The sequence below is a fragment of the Muntiacus reevesi genome, chromosome 18 (genome assembly GCF_963930625.1).
Source record: "Muntiacus reevesi chromosome 18, mMunRee1.1, whole genome shotgun sequence".
Taxonomy (NCBI): domain Eukaryota; kingdom Metazoa; phylum Chordata; class Mammalia; order Artiodactyla; family Cervidae; genus Muntiacus; species Muntiacus reevesi.
Genome location: NC_089266.1, coordinates 31,471,250 through 31,478,010, shown reverse-complemented (window position 1 = coordinate 31,478,010; position 6,761 = coordinate 31,471,250). Strand labels below are relative to the sequence as shown.

Below are 6,761 nucleotides of genomic sequence, written 5' to 3'. Positions count from 1 at the left end.
ACTGCCCATTTCCAGTTCATCCTGCACTCTACCACTCAGTCATCCTGTGTGTTTTTCTAGGTTCCAGGGCCTAAGCGAAATCCACTGTGTGAAAACTACTATTTCAGCTTAACCCAGATGGGAGTTTCCGAAGTTGACTTGTATAACAATGATGTTTTTTTACTTCCTGGACAGAGCATGGTAGCAATTTGTCAGAGACATTTAGAGTGACACTTGCCTAGCGTGTTACTCCCAATGCTAAGGTGCTTTGCTTCTAAGAAAGTCAAGAGGTGAGATGGTTTGGAAAACGAGGATGATGGATTTCTATCTTCAACATGTTAGTTTTTAGCTGATCAACATCCAGAGAACATAACAGTAATTTGGAAGCTTAAGTTGGGGTCACAGAGCCCTCTTGAATCTGATGGAAGCTATAAATCCGTTCCCAAGGAAAATGCACATACATCTCTACACAGATAATTTTGTGTAGAGTTCAGGGAGTTCACAGAATCCTGAGGTGCATTCTTGGAACTAATGAATTTCAGGTTGAAAACTCTTACTCTGGTAGATGGTTCCTGATAAGGAAGTGACACTTGCACTTTAATAATTTCTTTATAAACTGGCAACTTGCTTCTTGTGATATAGGATCATCATTCCTGCCCAAAGTTTTGGCTGCTAACTAGGTCAGTTAGTTTCTTGAAGTATGAGTTAAGAAACAATTAATTATTATTATGCTTAAAATTATTGATTCTTAATCGTGTATTGTAATGCTTCTCCTTAGACCACTGCCAAAAGCATCATTTTGGCAGTTTGTTTAAAAATTGTATTTCCAGGCCCCTCTTCTCAGAGCATCTGATCAGAGAAGGCAAGAAATCTGGCTTAACGTGCCCTCTTTATGAGTCTCATGTGTAGCCACATCTCAGAAACCCTGGTTTAGAATGGTGGTCACTACATTTTTTAGATCAAGCAATCTTCACCAGTAAAACTATTTTGAGGTTAGAGAGCCACTAGTTGTATATGTATTTATTAATAAGTAACATACATGTATTATTTTGCCTACCTATTCTACATAATAAAACATGTGAATATAACAAGAAAGACAGATATAAGGATGAAGAAGTAATATTTCAAAATATTTATTTTACTTATTGAATAAAGTTCTCATTTAAAATGAGATTTGATGGGCCTCAATATGTGAGCAAATCTTGGTTTAATACTCTAGTTACACAGAGATTTTTTTTCAGGTCTGGTTCTAACTTTAGTTTTTTTTTTTCCCCCAGCACTTAGTTTTAATGGTTTTCATAAATGAAATAAAGAAACATTACAAACCTTCCAAATAGAAAAAGTACATCATTGGCAGAACATATTCATTTTTCAATGCCATCTGCTAATTAAGCAATTTTTGATGAAATGTGGCTACTAAGCAACTCCAAAAAGTACCTGGTAGGATACTGTATGATGTTACGGATCACTGAAAATTATCTTCATGTTCTGGATAGGGTTTCAACCACAGAGCCTCAATTTTACTGAATGCCAGGATCTTGATGTCATCAAGAGTCTCTGTAACATCAATCTATCTTTTGTTGATGCCAGGAAAAGAACTCCTGCCTTCAGGTACAGATCTGGAAAGCTTCTGAACTGTATAGATGACTTTTTGTGGGTTTTTTCAATTTTATTGAAATATAGTTGATTTACAACATTGTGTTAACTTCTGCTGTACGGCAAAGTGATTGGTATACATACACATACATTCTTTCTCATATTCTTTTCCATTCTGGTTTATCACAGGATGTTGGACATAGTTCCTTGTGCTGTAACAGTAGGACTTTGTTTATCCATCCAATATATACTAGATGGCATCTGCTTATCCCAGACTCCCAATCCATCCCTCCCCAACCTTCCCCCACTTGGCAGCCACAGGTTTGTTCTCTATGTCTGGAAGTCTGTTTCTGTTTCATAGATGTGTTGATTTGTGTTGTATTTTAGATTCCACATGTTAGTGATATCATGAGGTATTTGTTCTCTTTCTGACTTAGTTTGCTTATATGATGCATAGATGATTCTTTATCCCATTAACTGACCAGGGGCCCTTTAAAGCTTGGAGGCTTCTATCTGGTTAATAATTTTAGAGAGATTGACCAAGAGGCCTCAGACTCTCTCAAACATTCTACCATCCAGAACTCTCCTTCTTTGGTCTTTAGATGCCTCACCTTAACCCTCATTACTGACTTCCACGTTGCACATGGTCACTTCTGACCCCGATTGGCCTCCTTCAGTTCAGGTTGCTTGATCCCTTGCTGAGCTGATGACCCTCCAGCTTTGGACAGCCAGTCCCTGCCCTTGTTAAATCTGTGACATTTCACTCTTCCTGATGGCCAGGGTTCTTGAAAACCCACCATCATGGGGCAGTGGGAGGCCCATCTGTCCCTGCTGTCAGATGTGAGGGAGGCTGGACCACTGCCCAAGTCGAGCTTCTGTCTGCACTGGGGTTTTCAGATTGAACTTTCCTCTCTCTAACGGAAGCTTCCAGGAGCATGTGGTGACTCTTGAAGGGCTTGAGATCAATAAAAGAAGCAAGCGTTTCTTCCTCTGGGGAGCCAGCAAGATGGGTGAGTCATCTGTCACTGCTAATTAGAACGAGGGGTCTGAACGTCAGGGAACACATGGGGAGAAAAGGGTTGGGATGAACCAGACACTGGGGTTTAAAAGAAAACACACAAAAAGCTACTTTCCAGAGTGCAGTCTATTCATGATGTGGTATTAGGAGAATACAGAGAAAATTAATTGGCAGCGGTAGTCTATTTTAGGAAGACTTGGAGGGCCATTGAAGAGAGATTCAGGCTGCCCATGGAGAGGTGCAAAAGAAGCAGCACAGAGCACAACCTCATCTTGGAAGAAGCGTGGTCACCAAGAATCAGGCATAGAGTGTCTTCATTAAAGCTTGCAGGATTTTACCCATGACCCCTTCTTGCCTCTTATGCTGCTATGGACCCTCCAAACCAGGAGCTGGAAGCATATATTTCATTTGGCCAACACAAGTTTTGAAATTCTCATTTTGAATACAAATGCCTTTTACATTCTTTTTTACTCTAAGTGGCATCATTTGGAGCTGATGAAGCAATGATGTGGGTCCCCCCGAGGTCCCTGGAGCATCCTGTCCATCACCAGATGCTACCCATCTCTGTGTCATCATACATGCCTGAGCTTTTAAGATCATGTCTCCTTGGTCCAGTATGTCTGAGAGGGAAGGAAACAAGAAATTCTTTAATTTTGCTTCCTGAAAACCAATGAACTATACCAAACTGTCTAAAAATAGATTCCTGAATTCTAACACACAGACTCATGAGATGGTAGAGAAAAAGCTCTGCTAAAATATGGTTTATATATGTAACATCAGGAGAGAGTAGCTTGTTGTTGTTCACTCGTGCCCAACTCCTTGAGACCGTATGGATAGCAGCACGCCAGGTTCTTCTATCCTCTGCTATTTCCTGGAGTTTGCTCAAATTCATGTCCATTGAGTTGGTGATGCTAAGCATCCAACCATCTCATCCTCTGTTGTCCCCTTCTCCTTTTGCCTTCAATCTTTCCCAGCATCAGGGTCTTTTCAATGAGCTGGCTCTTCGCATCAGGTGGCCAAAGTATTGGAGCTTCAGCTTCAGTGTCAGCCCTTCAAATGAACATTTAGGGTTGATTCCCTTTAGGATTGAGATGATTAAAAGAATATTCCCTTTTCTTTGACTGCACTTGTGGCTTGGATTTAATAAGGCATAAAAGACCAAAAATAGGGTGAGAGCTCTAGAGTAGTACTTGTCAAGAATAGGTTAGAATCACCAGAGAGAAATGGGAGAGTAGCTTAACAAAACCTGATTTTCAGATTTGAAGTGAACCAATAAAGACTGTTAAGTAAAGATGGTCTATCAAAAATTTTACTCTATTGATATAGTAAGAAATGTTCACTGAATAAATTCTTACAGGATTTATCATCTATGTATCTTGTAATTCATTGCTATTCAAGTAGAATCTAGAAATTTGAATTCTAGAAAGAGAACAGCAGAGAACAGAAACTTGGTACATTTATTTTCTGTTCAATAGGGTGAAAAAAAAAACATTTTGTGTAAGTAAAATAGAATATGTAAGGAAAATGACATGTCTTTTTATAAGACAGACTTTTCAAATGTAATTTGTTTCTGATTAATTCTTAAATGAAGCTGCTTACAAGAATATAAACATACAGTCATATTTTGTTACTTATAAAAGAATGCTTATTACAACAACAAAAGGATAGCTATCATTCTCAATTTAGCTAAATATTAAATAATTTTCATTTAGATATTACATTCATAATATTCACAATTCATAAGCTACCAAAGGTTTATTATCAATAGAACTTCTCCAAATTGTGTTGCTCAGCAACTTATGTGGAGAAAGAAAAGATGAATAAAACCGATACGAAGCAGTAAAATTCGAGTTCTTTGTGATATTTTAGCTCTTTATAACAAATTTTGATGCAGTATTATGTGAGAGTCTTACAACTCAAAATTGATATTGGAATGTACCTATGTTTTGTGAGCAATCAGGGACCATCTTTATCTAAGAGCTAAGACAAGGTCAGGGAGAGAATGATTTTCAATAAATGAACTGAGTTCAGGTAAAGGCAATCTTTCTTCAAACTAATGGGAGTTTGTGTCTATATATACACAGGACCTTGTTGTTTATCCATTCTGTATATACTAGTTTGCATCTGCTCATCCCAAACTCCTTATTGATCCCTCCCCTACCCCCTTTCCACTTTGGTAACCATAAATGTTTATGTCTGTGAGTCTATTTCTGTTTTGTAAATAAGTTAATTTGTATCATTTTATATTCCACAATGTATTTACTCTTTTAATTCAACTTTCTAGAATGAATTTCCTAATTTGAATGTTTTCCTTTAGGTTTATTTGTTGCATATATTTTTCTTTTTTCTTTTTTTTTTTTTCAGAGACCAGTGAGAAATTTATTTGTCTGTGACAACCATGCCTTGGAACATTGAAACGTTCTGGGAACAGGATTTGGGAAAACGTGATGCGGGCGAGACGCGGCAGGGGCAAGGCATGTTGGAGGTGGCGCGGCCCCCCGGGTGAATCCGGCTAACGCCCGGCCAGGAGTCTGTCCCGGCAGCGCCCCGACAGAGAGGAGCTGGGAGGTGCTGCCCCAGAGAACTTACTTGGAACCTTTCTTCTTTTTCTTCCTTTTCACTGGTGTTTCATCTAGCGTACTACCCACTGCTGCCTCAACTTGCTCTGGTCCCTTTTCCTTTTCTCTCCTTTTCTTGGGCTTTGGCGGGGAGTCCTGCTCGTCGAGTGGCCCCACGCGACCCTCTCCAGCCCCAGCTGAAGCCCCAGGATTCTCGTCCCAGCGAGGGTCTCCCAGCTCACATTCCACTTGGTTTCTCTTCTTCTTGGCCTTAGGTTGGATGTCGTTGTCCGCATTTTTATCTTTTGCCTCTTTCTTTCTTTTCTTCCTCCCTTTCCTTTCCCACTGGGGTTTCTAAAGCCTCGGGCACTGCAGCCATGCCTTGCGCCTTGCTCTTCCACTCCGCCATGCGCCTGGCAAAGTACTCGTGGATGGTGAAGGCGCTGGTGGTCGTGCGGGAGGTGTCCGTCTCCTCCGTGGCAGACGGGATGGGGTGGTCCTCAGGGGTCTTCTTCTGTCTTTTTCCAAAAATGCAGTCAAGATCTGTTTGGCTCCGAGATGAGAGATCCTTCCCTTTTGTGAATTTCATATAGTGAACACGGTTTTTGGAGACTTTGGACTTCTCCTCAAGACTGAAAGACTTCTTTTCCTTGTTGTCTGGGGAGTCTGTTGTTTCCTGCCCATGGCAAGTGTTCAGCTGGGCCAGAAGCTGGTTAAAATCATCTTGATGAGCAATCCAGTTGTCTTCGTTATTGATAGTAGCTCCTAGTCCCAGGTGGTTATTTTTGACTTGAACTTTAATATGATCAGTGGCTCCTTGCTCCTGAGCCCCTAAACCCTTTAGACCACCCCATCTTCTCCAGCATCCTCTGGCCAAATTTGGAGTCATCGTTACTCCACGCAGTGTTTCTTGGGTCCACAGCCCACTTCTGCTTCCGCCGACTTCCAGTGTTTACTGCTTCTAAGCTCTAGGCTTTTCTTTTTCTTGAGTCAATACATCTTCAAGGACGGGCTTTCACTGCTGGCCCAACAACTTCTTTTTAGCCAAAGGACGCTGAGGCCTGGGGAAGTAAGAGGTCAGATTCCCAAAACCAGAGTCCTGACCCCCCACTGGAACCCACCGCCCACGTGTCCAGGTTTGCGAGCGAGGACAAGCGTCCCAAGTGGACACTCGGTCTCATCAGCAGGCCTGCAGCTAACTTTCGAGGAAGGCTGAGCCGGGAAATCTCCGCGGCAGCCAGGGAGAGCCGAGATGGGCTTCCAGGACACCCGCCCGGCAACCTCCGGCCCACTGCGCGCCGGGGACCCGCACCGTCTGTGGCCACCGTGTCACCCAGAACCTTCACCCTCGGGCCCGGTCGAGCCTCCGCGCCCAACACTCACGCTCAGCCAGCATCGACATGTCGCTGAGCCTGTGACGCTGCGGATCTCGGGACCTGAACGACCGCAATTACCCCAGGGCCAACACGAGGAGAAGCTGAAACTACCCGACTCGCACGCCGGGGAAATGGCAGCGGCGGGGGGGGGGGGGGGGGGGGGCGCGCTCTGATTGCATGTATTTTTCTTATTCAAGTTGATTAAACTGTATGAGGTCAATGTTTTTCTTAAGT

General features: G+C 42.4%; 1 pseudogene; it reads right to left on the bottom strand.

The window, feature by feature from the left end:
- Positions 1 to 4,969: 4,969 nt before the first annotated feature.
- On the bottom strand, positions 4,970 to 6,553 carry LOC136150150 (PIN2/TERF1-interacting telomerase inhibitor 1 pseudogene; annotated as a pseudogene).
- Between the last annotated feature and the right edge of the window lie 208 nt (positions 6,554 to 6,761).